The sequence below is a fragment of the Struthio camelus genome, chromosome 3, assembly GCF_040807025.1.
Source record: "Struthio camelus isolate bStrCam1 chromosome 3, bStrCam1.hap1, whole genome shotgun sequence".
Lineage (NCBI taxonomy): Eukaryota > Metazoa > Chordata > Aves > Struthioniformes > Struthionidae > Struthio > Struthio camelus.
Window position 1 is genome coordinate 115,253,832 of NC_090944.1, and position 17,930 is coordinate 115,271,761.

The window sequence follows — 17,930 nt, forward strand, 5'->3', positions numbered from 1 at the left end:
GCCAGTTAATTTCCATATAACTGATTAATTTTCCCAGAGTCCTGTTAATGATGGACAAGAGCTATAGCTCACATTCCCTCAGTTATGCTGGCATGGCAAGAATAACAAGCAACCTTAAAAAAAAGTATTTTTGTTACTGAAGTCAGCACATGCATCTCTGAATTCACACAGGGAGCAGATGTGATAAGTAAGAAGATACCATTTGTACACACTCAGTGTGTTGGGGCTGAACTACGCTTAAGAGAAAGTTGCGTAGCGCATAAGTCTGCAGTCAAGAAAGGTTGTTCTTAAATATGCTAATTCTTTTAGAGCCAGGGCTAAGCTCCTAAACACTCACTTTTCTCCTGTCAGTCGTTCTTTTGATTGAAGAGAAGGAAAACAAAACTTGCGCCTCATGAGGAAGATATAGAGCTATTTTGATGACCTTCTTTTACAAATGCTTCTCTTGAGACCCAGTCTCTCACTTAGAGCAGATCTCTGGTCTGAACCATCCTTCTCTGTGAACAGGTAAGTTCTGATGCTTTTATTTCCTTTTAATCTAATGGACAGGTTTCTAGCTTATATTTAATTAACATAATTTCCTCTTGTGCTGGCAATCTTGAAAAGGGACAAAAGGCTTTTGAAATAAACTCATAAGAAATTCAGAATGCTGAGGAATAAGCAAAAGAGATTAAGGAGGTCAAATAGAGATCTGCTGGTTGTCTTCAGAAAGAAAGAAAAAGCTGGGTGTTGCTCTTTCTTGCTTGCTTTCCCTGGACTTAGCTGCTTCTATTCGATGCTAGCCATGATAAAGAGCTTTGCTTGTAGCCCCATTCCTGTTCTACTGAGTAAAAAGATATTTTGATCACCCTATTCGACAAAAATAAGGCAATGTCAGTCTTACTGCCTATGTGCTTTCTGATTTGGTATGTTTTTGCAATATTAGTCTCTTACCTGAAGAGAGGAATACAATCCTTTCAAAGTGATTTGGTCAAAGTTACAATCACTGTTTGGTTTTGCAGATGTAGCTCAACATTAAGCAACTGTTTATTTTGGTTCACAGGTGGGAATAAAAAGCTTTGAACTTTAAACTTGATTATTGTGACATTTCAGCTATTTTGTTATTTGCCTTTTTTCTAACACAACTTGATCAGGAGACAACATATGAAGGAGCAACAATAAATATCAGTCTAGTTCTGTAACCTTTATTCAAGTGAGTAATACCTCTGAGTTTAGGGGTGACTGGTACTCCTATAGGAATCACAGTGATGGGAACTTATTTGGTTCTAAAGGGCTTAAATATTCAGTAAAATACAAAGAAGATGTATAATGATTCCGTGTTGTTGGACTTTTCAAGGGGCACAGCAACTAAACAAACAGCTGAATGATCTAGCAACAGCAGGAGACCTGCTAATGCAAATACTTAGTGGAGTGACTCATAAAAACAAGCCAAAAGAAAAACATTAAGCAGCTTGCCCTTTTTTTTCCCTCTCTCTCTCTCTCTCTTAATATCTTAAAAGCGCAAGCAGATCAACACCAAGGAATGTCTTCAAGCAGAACAGACAGCTTTAAACACAGCATATACACTTAGTTTTGTTATGTTTATTTTTCTCTACTTGCATATGGTGCATTCAAAAGAATTGGTTAGGGAGGCAAAAGTAAGATGCCATTCCTTCTTAACAGCTAAACCAATCCATGAAAGTCTTTCTCCTGCTCAATTACTGAAGAGAAAGATGTCTAAAGAGCTTCTTTAGCTCTCTAACTATGCTCTTTGATGGCCATCTTGGTGTATAGGGCTACTCTAACTGTGGCAGGCAATACTGGAGTAAAACAAGCATTAGGACTAAGACTTTAAATGTAGTTGGCTTTAGGGCCTAATTTTCAGAAATATAACTATCAGAAATAAGTAGAGATTCCAAACCTTTGGAAATCCTGATGTATCTGTGGGATTTTCATAGGAATTCATGCAGTTCTTTGGTGTTAACGCTTTCTTTCCCTTCGTGTATCTTTCTGCGGATATTATCATAAGCTAGGCATACTGTCATGTATTTGAAATTTTCTCTGCGGTGTTTTGTAGCTTTACTATTCTAAATTTTCCTTCCAGGAAACTGCAGTCGCATGAGTTTAACCAGCATACCTCTTACACTGTGGAGTAGCCATATTAGTGAAGGATCTAATCTGAATCAATGTGACATTCAAACTATTAAGTGAATGTTGCATGTAGCGCAGGAATTTAAAGATATTACTGTCTGTGGTTGCCATGTACAAATCTATGCCTTAGAGAGGAGACCATTCTCTTAGGGCCACTCTCTAATAAAAAAGCATTACTTCTTGAGAGAACAAACCAACTGCCAATACTTGCAATACCCTGTGAATGTTAGTGGAGACTGTGCACCTTGCAAGTTCAAGCACATCATAAAGACTGCCGAATTAAGGTGTTGATGAGATTTTTTTCATCATCTCTTTTATTTAGTACAAACTACATAATGTACAAAATCTGCATTCTCAGTCATAACCAATCTAAACTGATTGGTAATTATAAATGTACTTACACCTGCTCATTTATCTCAAGAGTAGGTCTTAATGGCAAAATTACAAGTTAGTCATCGTTGAAATTTTAAAAAGTAATCTCCATCCTTTGTGTTTCTCATCTAGTGTATAAATAGCCTGGTGTGATTCTTGGAAACCTTTAATTTCTGGCTGCAATAAACTGGTAGAGGAACACATTGCTAAAATACATGCTTGCAACCACTGGAAGGAAGTCTATCTTACTAGTATCTTTATCATTAATTTGCAGTAATGATCCAGAAACTCAAACCGGCAGGAAGGATAAAAATACAGAGACAAGCCTTAAATAGCTGTTGACAGGGAAGCTTTAGAAATAAGTTTAGCCTCAGCCTCAGCTACAGTGACTGCTTGCCAGTCTCTCTCTCTCTGTGGCGTTGTACTCCTTGTTGTTTGCTATGTCAGCATGTGCCTGTAGAACAGGCCCTGCCCTTCCATTCTTCATGGGAAACTACATGGGACTGAATCCTACCCTGTAAGGGAAGGTAGGATTTGGGAGCGGGTGCAAGACGTTTGTACTCTAAGCCTTGTTTGGGGGCTCTGTAGCTTTACTCGTACTGTAGCTTTACTTATACTGTAGAGTTTGGAAGCAGGTCTGGTGGTTTCCACAGCTCCTTAAGCGTTGAAACTAATCAGGCATTATGGTTATTGAATACCTCAGTCTGGATCAACCCGTCCACCTGCCATGTGGAGTGTGGCAGTAATTCAGTCACTGAGGGGCACTCAAGATCCCCATTTGCAATCTAACAGAGATTATCTCTAGGCCTCATGTTGAGTTGGGCTGTGAGGGCTTGGAGTGGAGGAGTTAACATCTAGCCTGCGACCCTGTTGTCTGATGAGTATTGCTTTTCTGTGTTCATTGTCTATTCATAATCTGTGCAGCTAAACAAAGGTTTGGCATGGATTTGGTCTTCTTTAGAGAAAGTCGATATCAAATCTGGTTTTGCAGTTTGAAAGTTTCACCTTTCCAAAATGAAACCCAGAACTGGTTGGGTTCTAAGTGCTTCTCATTCAAAGGAAGAATGACCAGCATAGATACTGATAGATATCTGTGGGATTTAGTTCACGGCACTGACAGCAGTTCACATTTTTACTGCCCTTGTTTACTAATGCAATTAACTATTTTGTTAACTAATTTAAAAAATAATTACCAAAATTAGAAGCAATAACTGGCAACTGGCTTATAATATTTTCAACCAATCACTGCCTGCATCCAGATGGGTGATCCATGTCAAAGTGATGTACAGGGATATCCTTTAAAGTATTTGGTTCTTATTACAAGGGCACATCCCATGGCATTGCTGTCATGTGTTACCTTTGCTGTAACGTTATGCTGCCTAGATTACTATGAAGGTTCTCTTCTTTGCATTCTGCAAGAGACCTGGTGATTGCTTCCCAGCAATGATGAGAATGAATTATGAGCCTATGTGCCTCTTCCTAAAATAACAGGGAATGAATTTCATGTGGGCAAACACTTGACTCATTCTTCTTGGAAGTGATAGCTTACCACACAGGACTTGGAGGCTGCTCAGTGAACCAGTCCATGGTTCACAGGAAGAAGAAGCCTCCAGAGAAGCTCAAAAACTCAAAGAATAACATTCTTGGCCAAAAATAACCCTGAACACTGAAAACATTTTGAAAAAAAAATGTTGATTTACTTGTACATCTGTTGCAGCAACAATTACCTCCAGACATATCTGAAAGATGAGCATCTTTTGTCTTTTTACTCTTCTATTTCCAAGTAAAGCTTCTTCTTTACCAAACCAGAGCTACATATGATACATGTGCCTTATGATCATGAGTCACATGAGCCCCAATGTCACTTGCTACTGGTGAAGCCCCTGGTGCATGATTGGAAGGTAAGAATGGCTGCCATAGTAAGTTGCAATAGTACAATGGCGACCTCTCGTCCGTGAAGGACCTGAGAAAAAACAGAAACCTTAGGAAATCCCAGAACTGTAGCAATCGTAATGTGAGAGAGGGACAGTTCATGTGTGATAATGTACAGGGGAGAAGGGTGGGGTCCATTCTAGGCGCTTCCCAAATGAACATGGGAAGGATGGAGCCAGGGGCAGAGCGGGCTGGCTGCATGCAATGCTGCAATGCAGTGCAGCATTTTGCGTTATGGGTTTCAGCACTGGCTGGTATAGGAATGTGTGAGCATGGACGTGGGGGTAAGATGGGATCAGGGTAGGATAAGCAACATATTTCTTCTCTGTGTTCACACACACTGGTGAATTGGAGATCGCCTGTTCTCTCTCACATCCTCCACAGCTGCCACATGTTTTTCCCTGTTTTGCAGTTGCCTGGGGAGATGGTGTGGCCAAGTGTACACTGTATTTTTGAATCTACATATTTTGACTGGCAGACTCCTTGGCACAGTGTACAAAATGGCTGACTGACAGCAGAAAGAATATGCCCATCTTAGAGACTTGAATCCTTCCTTGGATGAAGGAGCTGTTGTGTACTGCCAGCTAGCATTCTTGTTGATTGTTAAGTTTCCAAATTAAAACATGATTTAACTGTACATGAGGCAGTATGTGCTGGGAGATGCTGCTGTGCCATGGATCTTTAAAGGATATTGCATAGACCAGGGAGCCAAAAACAAACCTGCCACAGACCTTTTTCCTTTCTTCTTGTCTCTTTCCCCAGCCCTTGTACAATATCTCCTCCCTGGCAGACATAAAACACTCTTTCCTCCCTCACAATTTTAAATAGGGAGATAAAAACAGAGATCAGCCTGCCAAGAACAGTCAAAAGAGTCTGGAACCGTTGGTGGTAGTGGGAAACAAAGGAGAGGAGCTGGTAGTTCCCCAGAGTCATTTATTTGCTTACGAAGATATATAATACCAGTACTCATACCACAGAAAGAGTAGTCTTTCCCATCTCTGGGAATATTTCAGGAATGCCTACTGCAAGTACGCTTAGCATCCTTGCCTATCTGCTGACAAATCAGCCTTCATCCAGAGATGTCATGGTTTCCAAGGAAAGAGTTACATTTTTTTTCCAGAATATTAGTGGCCTGGGGCTCATCCCCATGAACTGTTTACAATGACCGCTCCTGCGCACTGGGACATGGCATTCCTGTTGGAACAGGAATGCAGGAAATTAATGTGGTAACAAACACAATGTTAAACACAACTGTCTATATTTAGAACTGGGCTTTCATTTGTGCTAAACCTTATTTACCTATACAGGAAGTTATAAAGGGATCTTGTAGTGAAAATAAATACTAGAGTCAGATATCTTTAGCAAAGCATGGGTTACTCCAACTCAAAAAAACACATTTTAATGCAATTTACTGCTGTAAACAGAGAAGGAAACAAGTAATTTAAAGGAGGCCAGCATAATTTTCTCAATAATCATGGTGGCTTCCTTTTGATGTGAAGTTCATAGTTGATCCCAATAACAGAGATGGGCAAAGTGGAAACCTCTGTGAGCATCTTTAGAATATAAATGAGGATCATATTTTTACATTGGTCTGTTAAAATAAACATGCTTAGGATGGTTACATTTATCTGTAGACTTTGTTGTCTATAAACCTAGGAAAATGGCTCACCACACTTGCCAATTCTTGTGGAGGCACGGGAAGGGTCACTTAAAAATGGCAGGTTCAGCTCGATATGAAAATCCCATTTGCTAAATGTCTCTAAGAAACATACTGTTTGTGTTCCTATCCAAATGCAGTTTTTGTTAGGACCTATGCATTACTAGAAATGTTTCCTGTTATAATACATTATGTTTGAACAGAAATGGATTACATTTTGTTTCTGTAAGAACTGGGATATGTAAATACCTGTAATGGATTTGATAAAATTATAATAGGACTAGAAACATTAGACAATGGCTACTTAATCCTGCAGTTATTTTATTAATACTTCTTTGTTATTAAGGTAGTAAAAGTCATTGACATGTTGATCTAGGGTATTTGCTAAGGCATTGTGCCTGCTCTGTATTCAATTCATGTTCCAGTACTGTGGGTTAAGGATGGATTCGCCATTCGAAAAACATGAAATTCTCAGCACTTTTCACTTAAGAGATTGAATTGCGTTGGTTGTACTTGTCTGCCCACAAGGTGTAAAGTTATGATCAAAAGATTGGCAAGCCTAACATGACTTTGATATTGTTGCATGCTAATAACAATAGATCTTCAAAAGCAGGAACTTCTCCAAAAGTTAACCTACAGGGTAACTATTTTAGCAGGTGGTGTAGTACAGGCATAATAAAGCTAATGAGGGTGTGACCTTGGGGAATGCTATACTTGGCACTTTCTGATTCAGATTGTAGGTGCTTTTGTTTTAGCTTGGATATAATTGCACAAAATATTTTTAAAAGAAGGGGATATACATAGTACAAGATGGAAGATACTGATATTATTTTAGTTCTGCTTTAAAGCGGCATAAAAAGTAAGATAGTATTTTGGATATTGTCCTGAGAGGAGGAGCCAAGTACTGTTTTTACATCCTGATAATGACATTTACCCAGAGCCAGAAAGAATGAGACAGCTTCAAGACTTAGTTACCCCATTGTTGCTTAAGGATTACTAAGCTACCTGTAGTTACCCTGTTTTCAAAATGTAGAAGCAGTGCTTATGTTACAAAGATTAACTAGCTAGTGTATGACAAATTGCTTTGAAGATTGAGTGCAGAAGAAATTGCATAGTTTTAAGTAATGCTCAGTATTTATTAGCTTATCAGATAGCTGGCTCCTGCTCCCTCTGATTTGCAACAATTTTGCAATTTGTTTTAATGAGGATAGGACAAACCCCAGAGTTTCTACCATTTTATTTGAAGACTGCAAGGCCTGGTCTAAATGACTTTTTATGTTGTCTCAAACCCCAGTTCCATGTACTTTCAAAAAAGTCCTATGATAATTCAAGAAACAAAGAGCCTCTTAGACCCTAAGATCCTTCAGCATTTTAAGTATTTTATCCAGTCTATTTCAGCATTATGCTGGATTTTCTTCTCCTTTCTTTGCTCTTCATCCACTATTTAAAGAGAAAGCTAATTGTCCTGCCATCTCGATAGTTCAGCATGCATATGTGATCAAAGTGAAGTCAAGACAAATAAACAGTGTAGGACCAGCTTAATTGTACAGTTGTGCACAGTTTAGGAGAATAAAACTTGTGCTCACTTTCTATATTTGGACGGGAGATAACTATTACTTTGTAAGAACAATTGCCCAGCTACGGGGAAATAAATATAAAATTCCTGATGTATCTCTTTATCTGAAAATTCAGAGCTGCATGTGAAATTTGTGGCTCAAATCCGTCTCTGGGAAAGGTGGAAGTGTTGATGTGGATAGGTCAAGGTAAAACAATGATGACTCATCTAAAACAAGGTAACTGTATTATAATAGAAACAGGGAGGGTATGCCAAGAGAGAGAGTTTTGTGCTTGCCCTGATCTTGTACTCTGTTCCATATGCATACTTCTGTCTGATATCAAAGGTAGATACTGAGCTAATTGGACCTTTAGTCTAGGCTGATGTGGAAGTGCTTGGGAGCTGCTTCCTTTCTCCTCTGTGTATGGGAACAGGCCACACTGTATGGCACTATTTCATGTCCTTGACCTAATGGCTTCACATCAGGAGCAGCGGCCAGGGATAGTGATCTCAGACACTTGTTGCGTTTAGCTGGTGTTAACCTCATGAAGCCTCTGGTAGAGGGGTAGAGGATTAGAGGATGAGGTTTGGCCTTCTATCACAAGCAATATGGGTGGTTTGTAGCTTTTACTTACTTACTTTTACTTACTTTTTTAATCCTCAACTCATTCTCAATGAGCACTCTTGAAGAGTGCTTTAACAAGAGCACTCTTGAACAAGAGCTTTTCACTCTTGAACGAGAGATGTTTTCACACTTCAGGTGCTGGAAAAGTGCATTTCAGGTTCTGGGAAAGCGAAGGGAGTACATTGGCCAGGTTTCTTCATATGTCATTGCCACATACCACCGCTAGACAGGCCATTATGTGACTATATTCTTGCTGATGGACACAGGGCAGCACAGGAGATGTCTCCATTCCCCAGTGCAGACATACAGATGCTCTTAAGTGAGCACTTATGACTGTTGTTGCAGAAACTTCTAGGGCCTCAGCAGCATTTAAAGTTTAGGGTTGCTCAGACCCCTGGCACAGGATTTGGTCTGTGCTAGGTAAGTTGTATTGAATTTGGAACCTTTTGTTGACTCACATTTAAATCAACAAACATGTAGGAGAAACAATTAAATATATTGCTTACTAACTACACAAAAGATGTATGTGTTCTATTACATCTCATTCTGTTATTTTTGTCCTTCAGTTAATAAATATAATAAACATGCTCAACTTAAATACATTACTGCAGGATGCTAATATACTGAGGATATTGAATATAATAGTTGTCCTGGAGAAATGGTCCAACAGAACAAATAAAAAAATACATAAATAAGTTGATATGATTTGATGTGATTATTCAGTCTTGAATTTCTAGGGACAATAATTATCACTATAATTTCTTTCTCAGAAGTCCTATATAGCAAGACAGAGGAACAAAGGGTCATCACTGGAGTCACAGACCAATTACTTTAGCTTATATCATCTATAGTGAATTCTACTCCAGTTTATTTTAAACGGTCTGGTGTTTAGCATATGCATACTTAAGGCACTCTCTCCTAAGAGCACAAATGAAGAGTAATATGTTTATGCTTTATAGATGTATATGTTTACGAACATAATATATCTGATCTTCATTAGACTTTGATTATCTGTTATTTGTCAACAGACTTGTGCTTTTTTATGAAAAATTTATTTTATGAGAAGTAGAGTTTTTAAGGCAAAACAAGCCTGCTATACTTACTTTTCAGTAAAAAACAGAATCTGCACAGTGCTGTTTCAGTGAGCTTTCCAGCACACAACAATGTTGAACTAATCACTCAATCTTATTTTGTATTCTTTGATAAAAGTTTCACCATTGCAATTGAAATCAGGAGGGTACCTGTACAATGCTATTTTCAGGGAGATTCCAGCTGAGCCCTGACCTGTAAAAAGATGGACTTAAAATAGGTTTCTATTTTTATGGTGCAGATCCTCGAGGGTGGAGTGAAAATGTGAAATCAAGGTGCATCTGAGTGCCTGTTTTTAGCTTTGCGTTTTGCTTAGCCAGTTTGGTCATAAATACGGTGCATCAACTCTAGAGGAAGAGTGGAAAGGCAGACCACAGATACTTGGCTGTATTTCTGCAAACAGCACACGGTTTAATAGATGTTGCTACTTCTCTTATTTCTGCATGTATCAAGCTCTGTGGATTTATTCTGTAAATAAAGAAAACAGGATATAGGTGGTGCTTAGACCCTTCTGAGTCTTCGCACATCCTTGCAAGACCAGCGCAAGAAATCCTCTTATTGCGTCTGTTGTTTTTCTGGTGTCAGTCACATCATTCATATCAAAGGAGTCTAATTAGAGCCTCTTATGCGTATGCATGCAACGTATAGCTCTGAAATTAATTACCGTAAAACCTTTGTAAGGAACAATTCTAGTTTATTTTTGTTGGTGATATACCCCTATAAATAGTATTTTCTGAGCTTTCCTGTGGTGTTAAACTTGACAGACTAAGTTGAATTTTGGGTTTAGTCTGTCATCTTGTTCCATTTCCAAAGTATGATTGAAAGAGGCGTGTATTCTAATCTCCATATGGCTGCTGGATTTTTATATTCCAGACACCCACCAGGAACTCTTAACTGCAATACATCTAAAATGTGATCTATAGCTTTCAGCAAAATTTACACACAAGTTCACAAATATTAGTAGTCTTGAAGGGATGGTGCTTAGACCCTTACATGCCAAATAAGTTAATCTCTTTATCTATACACTTATATTGTTAACAATTATTTACATGACACATAGTTGCAAAGTAGGGTGGATGAGTACTTCTAGTAGGTCTCATACCACTCTTAAGTTTACTGCTTGAGGACTGTACATCAAAGCATTTTGTGCATCATTAGCTTTTTCCTTGCCAGACTAAGTGATACCCACACAAATATTACCGTCTGGTAACTTCTGTTTAAAACAGCTGCTGACACAGTATTCCAGATTTTTAATGGATATCTAGATTTCTAGATGCCAAAGCCAAGATACCTTTAATCTCACTGCAAAGGGAAGAACTTCTTAGATTACAGGGCTGCACTATAGACTGCTGATCTCCTCCCTGAACCATATCCATGCACGTGTTCCAGCTATAAAATCCCAGGTGATAGTTGACTTATTTTAGGATAATCGTCTGTGAGAACACGTACAACCTTGCAAGTTTGACTTAAATCATATAAAGGGGAAAAAAGGAGCGGAGAATGACAAGGAATAAGAGTTGTCCGCTGAATCGTCAAGGTCTGGAAGTTGTTTGGGTTCTTGGGTTTTATAGTAGCACGCAATTGAAAGCATGATAACTGTTTGTTTTAGTGTGATACTTCTTAAAGGCCACGCATTGATAAAAGCAGCTATTGTTAGGTTTGGAGAGAACTGGATCAGATCACAATTAAATACTGAAACAATTTGGACTAAGAAGAAATGTATCTGGTATAAAGCTTTGCAAACAACAAAATCATAAAGGAACCAGTACACAACGTGATTTTTTTTGCAGAAATTATTCATCATTTGAAAAGAAGACGATAGTGCAAAGGTGCTTACAACTAACAGGGGTCTTCTATTGCTGACATGTAACAGGTTTTTGTTAATTTTATCCTCCATATTCTTGAGTCACCAGAGAGTTTAACTGTTAAGCTACAGGAATGATTTAATGGGAATTGCTTTGAGATATTGGAGCAAGAAGCAATATTGCCTAGTCTGCAGACAATGGACTTGTTTATTTCTTTACCAACAGAAATGTGGATTTTCTCCAGTATTAGTACTTTTTCTTTCCAGTCAGTGGAGTTTTGCCACTGATGCAGCATGTAATGAGACATGACCCGTAAGTTGTAACTCTAGAGAACAAATGGACATTGCTTAAAATTACAATTCCTTCTTAGAGGAGTTGGGGGGAGGGGAGGGAGGCAAGACTGGAGGACTGGTTGCTATAGTAGTGGGTGAAAGTTAGCCCCCAATATATTCCTGTTATAGCTGAATAATGTTGGTGTGGGATTTGTATGAAACACAGCAGCATTCATATTTGCCATGCAGCCCTTAGAAAAGACCAGTTGCAAAAGCGGGGTGCTCTACTAGAAACTGTGCTGATGCTAATGTCAGGTTCTAGGGAATGCTCTTCAGGAGTGTTTTGCAGTGTGAACATCAGTGGGTACAAATACTACAAAGAGAGAGAAATACTTTAGGGTGATTTTTCTGCTCTGCAGCTTCTCACTGTTCTCCTTCCGTGTTGAATTCTTAATGATTAAGGTTTTTCCACACCGGTGGTGGCTGAGGAAGGAAAGACATCGTGTAGGGTAAACTTCTAGTTGTCCTGTGGAGCACTTGCCCATGCAAACGCAATATAGTTACAGAGGGAGTGTATGTCAGTCTCAGTGTCTTCTGTCTTTGGAACTACATACTTTCAAATGCAACTTTACTGCTTCTCCAAATCCGATTAAGGGACTGGACTTCAGTCCTAGGTTTTCACGCAACTATTGTGGCTGATTTTATTCAGAGCAGAATATAATTTATTGAAGAGCCGCATTTGTCCTTTGTTAAATAGGTCCACAGAAATTACACAGAAGATGAATTTGGATGAATGTGCTGAAACATAGTATATGATGGCATATACATTCTGCATTCCAGTTGCCTACGTTTAATGTATATTATTTATTTTGCAAGCCTCTCAGGGTAGACAAGAGAGCAGGTTTCTGTAAAGCACTTTGGTTTCCCTTTTCTCTGTCTTTGCTGAAGGCAGAGACATGCTGGAGGCAATCACACTCTTTCATGCATATCTGTTGTTGTTCATCAATCAAAGAGGCACAGCCAGCTCATCTAGGCACTTTGCAACCTTTGTAATGTGCAGTTGCTGGTGATTTTTTCCCCTTCCAGGATATAATTGCTCAGTCTGCACTTTATCATGAATTTAATAAGATACTTTTTTCAAGCATTCAAGTGCTCTTGCTAAAGTACAATTATAGCGATTATATTAAGGAAGGTCATGAGCTGAAAAAATGTACTAAGCCTTGTTTTAAAATGAGGTAATATTAGCAACACAAATTACATGAAGCTTGAAACTCGACCAAGAATAAAACAACTTAAAAAGGACCAGTTTTTGAAAGACTAGGATGTTTTTTGAAAATCATAAAAGTGTTGAATCACAACTATGCTGATTCTGAAGACAGGGAGGAATCAGATTGCTTTGCTCTCAGAGTTGAGTAAAGAGTGATTCCATTGGAGTAAATATAATTCTGCCAACAAAAAACAAATCTAAATAGGAGGTGAACCAGCCTGGAAGATGAAATCTTATCCTTTGGAAAATGCTATTACTTTCCAGTCTCACATGTTAAGTCTTTTGTTTTCTATATAATGCCTGTGTTGAAAAATACACAATAGATGTGCCTCCTATTGATTTATTTTGTGTCCTCAACAAACAGGAAAGCGTTCGGCACCCCAAATGTCATCTCAGTATGAATTCCATATATACATATATTCTGCTTGTACTGGAAATCACAGCACTTTGCAGGGCATTCTACTGCCACTTACTTCTCTGGCTTGGCAGGCTGGAGCCTGTGAGAAAGAGTCTTCAGAAAGCAGTGCAGACCAAAGACATTTCATCAGTACCTAGCCTCTTTTAATGAAAGTCTGGATAGACAGAACATAAACGATAAGCTGTATCTTTCAAGAACAATTTAATATTATTGAGTTTGTGCTTGGTGCATCAATAGTATGCTGCTTTGTGCGTTACAAATAGACCACAAAAGTAGCCTGATTTTATCAGATCCACTTGTGTAACATTTGTATCTCTGTGGGTTTTAAAGGAGATAGGAACGTGTGACTTTCTGAATCACATTAGACTATTGAGTGATCAAGTCAAATATCTTGCTTCCTACAATGACCATGACCTAATACTTCAGAGGAAAGCAAATAGCAATTATTAAGATGTGGCCCACTGTAAAATGTTAAAGACAAAAGTAACTTCTGCCTGCTTCTATCACAACTTCAAAAATTTAAATAAACTATCCATATTCATCAATGGCTAGGTAACATGGTCTTAAAAATCTAGCTCCAAATATTTCTTCAATTTATATACTTTTGTTATTACAAAAAATAAATACAATTTTATTTAAAATTCTCTTCTTCTAAAAATGAAGAGGCACCTGTTGTCTTTGAACTGCAGGTTAGGAAAAAGGTAATTCATCTTCTCCCCTTGCCTTCCATGAGCAAGATAATGAGACCTTGAATGAATCTGTCTCAAATATGAGAGAAGGGGAGACTAGCTTGCTGTATAAACCCTACTGATGGAACTATTCCTAGTAGCAGATTTTATTCGGTTGTAAATCTGTGTTGGCTTGAGCCCTCAGCCACCAGCTATGGATTTAATCGATGTTTGGAACTGGATGAATAATTCAATTTGATCTATTCTCTTTCAGCTTGTGAAATCCATCTTCAGGTTTCATCTCCCTCATGTATTTATCCACATACTACCTGACTCCTTTCAAAGCAGTGCTTGTCTCCATTCAAGATGATGGTTCCAATAGCATGAGCTGGCTCTTAGTTCTGCAAAGTGCTTGTTTAAGCAGAAACAAATCAAAGAGCTGATGCAAGGGCAACCTGCCAAAATTCAACACTGATATTTCAATTTCTGGGCTAGATGGATGCATAGATGACATTCCAATAATGCTGACATGAATGGCAAAGTTCCTACTGACCTCAAAAAGAGCATGGTTTCAGATTAGGTGCTGATTCTTACCTGTGAGAATGTAAAATTCAGGCATTTGAATGCAATTTTGAAATATGTTTTCCATCACCAGCTCTACCAAATGTCTCATTTCAATTTGAAGAAAAGGAATGCAGATCTGACTAATGTTCTTGAATTATAAATATTTGTATGAATGTTTATTTAGACTCCTATATGAGTTGTCTGATGCTAAAACTTCAGGTTGATGTGGTCAAAATCTAAATTATATTAAATAGGTCACATTAGTTTTTGTTTTGGATAATCTGGAATAAATTACTTGACTACTTAAGTGCAAGAGAAATTTAGGAAAAAATGCTGTTATATATTCGTGGGGGTTATCATTTGTTTATCTTCAAATTTAGAAAGTCTTTGCTGTAGCAGCTGTCCTACAGCAGTCCTATTTCTGGACTAAAGGACTATCCTGCATTTAATCATTTTATATTTTGGGCTTTTTTGGTTCTATTAGACCTCCATTGCATTATAGGTTCAAGTTAATGTGCTTCATGCCTTTTTTCTCCCATTAGACATCAGTAAAAGCCAATACAACCTAGTTCTAAATGCTTGTCCTTTTTTTCATGAACCTAATATCTTTAATGAAGCTGTCTAGGTAGCTTCCATCCAGACCCCAGTCTTCCTAGTGAACAAACACATTTTGATACTGACATTAAGAAAACAAAATTATACATTTTAAAAACAATCAAAGTGTGACAGTTAATGGCATTGTGATGAACTAGGCATAACGTAACTATATTGTGGGCAGCAGAAGGCTGATGTCCTTAATTATTCATTTTCATGCTTTTAGGTGCTTGGATTTTTAATGTAACATAATAGGTACTATTTTATCACATTGTTACATTTAGCAGCTTCAAGTGAATTTAGGAATATGTAGGGTGATTTGGTGGTTTGTTTTGGTAATCAGGTAACATTTGGATGGAATGCAGAAACAATGTGTAAAATGACAGGCTGGTAAGAAGGAAGGTAAGATGGATGTAATTTGCACGGTAGTGGGAAGGTATAGGCTAAAAAAAGTTGGAAGCCAGTTTTTATTTGCTTGTGTTGCAACAGAGCTGCGGCAAAGCATTTCAGCAATGTAGGAAATATTATTTATTTCTGTCCCAAAAGTTAGGGATTGGGCCCAAGGCTGGAGTTGGGCAAACTATTCCTATCCTTCTAAGAAGTGGTGACAAGAAAATCTCTATCTTGAGCTTGATTACTCTAATTGCCCTCTCAACATACTCTCTAACCCTCCCCTGGGGACAGTTGCAACCATCCTAGCTTAGAAGGGCTCTGGGTTAGCCAAAAGGCAGGAAAGTTTTTGCTATTTTCCTGCCCTCACATCAAAATTTTGCATTTTTCAACTTACTTTTCTGAACTACTGCAATCTGTGTAGTAGAGATGGAGTTTTCACTTGTATTCATTCTTGCATATATTTCTTCCTTCTCATCCAGTCTGATTGTTGCTGGCCCTAAAATATATGTCTGTGTGGCACAGGAGTAGTACTGCTCCATATCCTTAGAAGAGCTTTTTTTTGGCTGTAGAATTAGCATGTGACAGTAGGAAGTGGAACTAGGATCTATTTTTGATACTGTTGTTCCCTCACCTGGTGAACTGGAGAAGAATAAAGTCTCTCTTTCCCTCTTCAAGCATACCAGTCAGTAGCATCTTACTGTCTCATTGTGGAAAGAAATCCATGATCTGAACGATCTGTTCCTATAAACTAAATCACAGTAGGAGGCCATTTACCTATAAGTCAGTGGAAGAGCTATACAGTTCACAGCAGTTTGGAAGTACATTGTCCTTTTGAGTAGTTTGGATACAAAATTAAACAGATTAACTTTTAACAGTGACACTCTCCGCTTTTTACAGAAATAATTGGAAATACTTCTATTTACTCTTTTTTCTGTCTTCTGGGAAAAGATTATAATAAGTTTTGGATTATGATCAGCAAGTATCTGATGCCTGCTGTTTAAGTGCAGTGGAGAACATTTTGATTTTTTTTGGATCCTGAATGTTAGCATGGATTTAGCAGATCAGTTCTTATCTATCTTTCAGACCATCACATCTGACATACGTACTCTGTGGGAAATAGAAATCATTTTGTTCTTCATGCTTGTGAATTCATTAGAAAGGCTGAGATACATCTGTAATGGCTGTCCATTAATAGAATCATTACATTTAATAATGGGTAACTTACAGGCTTGGTTTTCCTTAGCACTGTTACTAAGAAAACTACCAGCCTTAGTCTTTCTGAAGGACTGCAGAGCTTTTGCCTTCCTTCAGATGCAGGCAATAGGAGATACTCACGACACCCAGGCCATCTGGAGTATGCTCTGCAGCAGCACTGGAACTAAAATGCAGCTATTAGACTAACTATTGGTGCAACCCATTCACGTGTCGATTGTGTTTCTTGGGTGAGATTCCTTACCTCTTCATAACAACAATGTAAATATGAGTCTTACCACAGGAATGCTGAGTGGGTGGTGGGGATATGAGCAAATTATGAAGCCAGTGCTGCTCCAGAGATGCTACCTGGATGGCAGTCAGACTCATCAGAAAGGCTCATTATCATTTCCTAATGTCACGGTCCCATTGTCAAGCAGAACAGCTTAATGCAATGCGAACAGCATGTACAAGATGTTTGAGTGTCTGGTGTCATCTATTTGACATATAAATATTTAAATGTTAACTTATGGGATACTATTTTCTAAAATGCAGCTCTGTGTCTTTTTAAGAAGCATTAGCTATCTGTCTGCCTCAAGTATATAAAAGCAGTCATATTTTCTAAAACTCTGGTGTGCTCACAAATAGTCAAAAGAAGTTCTAGCTCTTTTCTGAAAAGTGACTGTAAATAACTCACCTAACTCTCATGCTAAGGATATTGAGTGCTGCTGTCTCCAGTGACACAGTCTCACAGTCTTCAGATTGATCCTGTCTGTACAGACCTATTGACCACAGTGAGTTACTGCAGCTCTAGCAGCAGACAGCATGCAGCTGATTCTGTTGATTCAAGAGGAACAGAATCCAGCCCTTAAAATCCTTCCTTGGCTGCACTGACTCTGTTGAAGTTGGCAGTTTGCAAGTGTGTATGAGAAGGAGGCTGCTTAAGGAAAGACTGTCTTTATATTTTTCGGAGTAGGATGATCTTATAAAAAAGGTTAAATACAGTACACAGCTGAAAACTGCTATGCCTGATTAACACAGGACGGACTGCAGTCAATGGTGTCCCAAACTTCTCCCTTTTCATGCTCCATTCTTTTCTCCAAATTGGCAGCTGTTTTCATGAACACTCATTCCTTCCCGTAGCTGTTGGCTAAGAGGCCATTTCTAAGACTGATGCAATATCATTCAAGGCGAGAGTGCTTTTCTTAGAAATACAAGTTGTTGTCATTTTCCTTTCCTTTCCCCTGGAACCCAAATACATCTGTATGCCACACTGTTCCCTGTAAAATGGTTGTAACAGTTCATTTTTCCTTCTCAGACCTTTCTGTAGCCACAGCATCAATGTTATTTTAATATGAACTTTGTGACTGCCAATATAGTTACCTCACGGTTGTGTAG

At 38.3% G+C, this 17,930-nt stretch overlaps 1 protein-coding gene across 1 annotated transcript in view; it reads left to right on the forward strand.

Annotated features, from left to right (window-relative positions):
* The first annotated feature begins 241 nt into the window (after window positions 1-241).
* The window catches only part of KCNK2 (potassium two pore domain channel subfamily K member 2), a 131,545-nt gene continuing 113,856 nt past the window's right edge, over window positions 242-17,930 (forward strand). The window contains exon 1 of the mRNA XM_009668996.2: window positions 242-507. The gene's annotated coding sequence lies outside the window, so the exon portion shown is untranslated. The remainder of the gene's footprint in view (window positions 508-17,930) is intronic.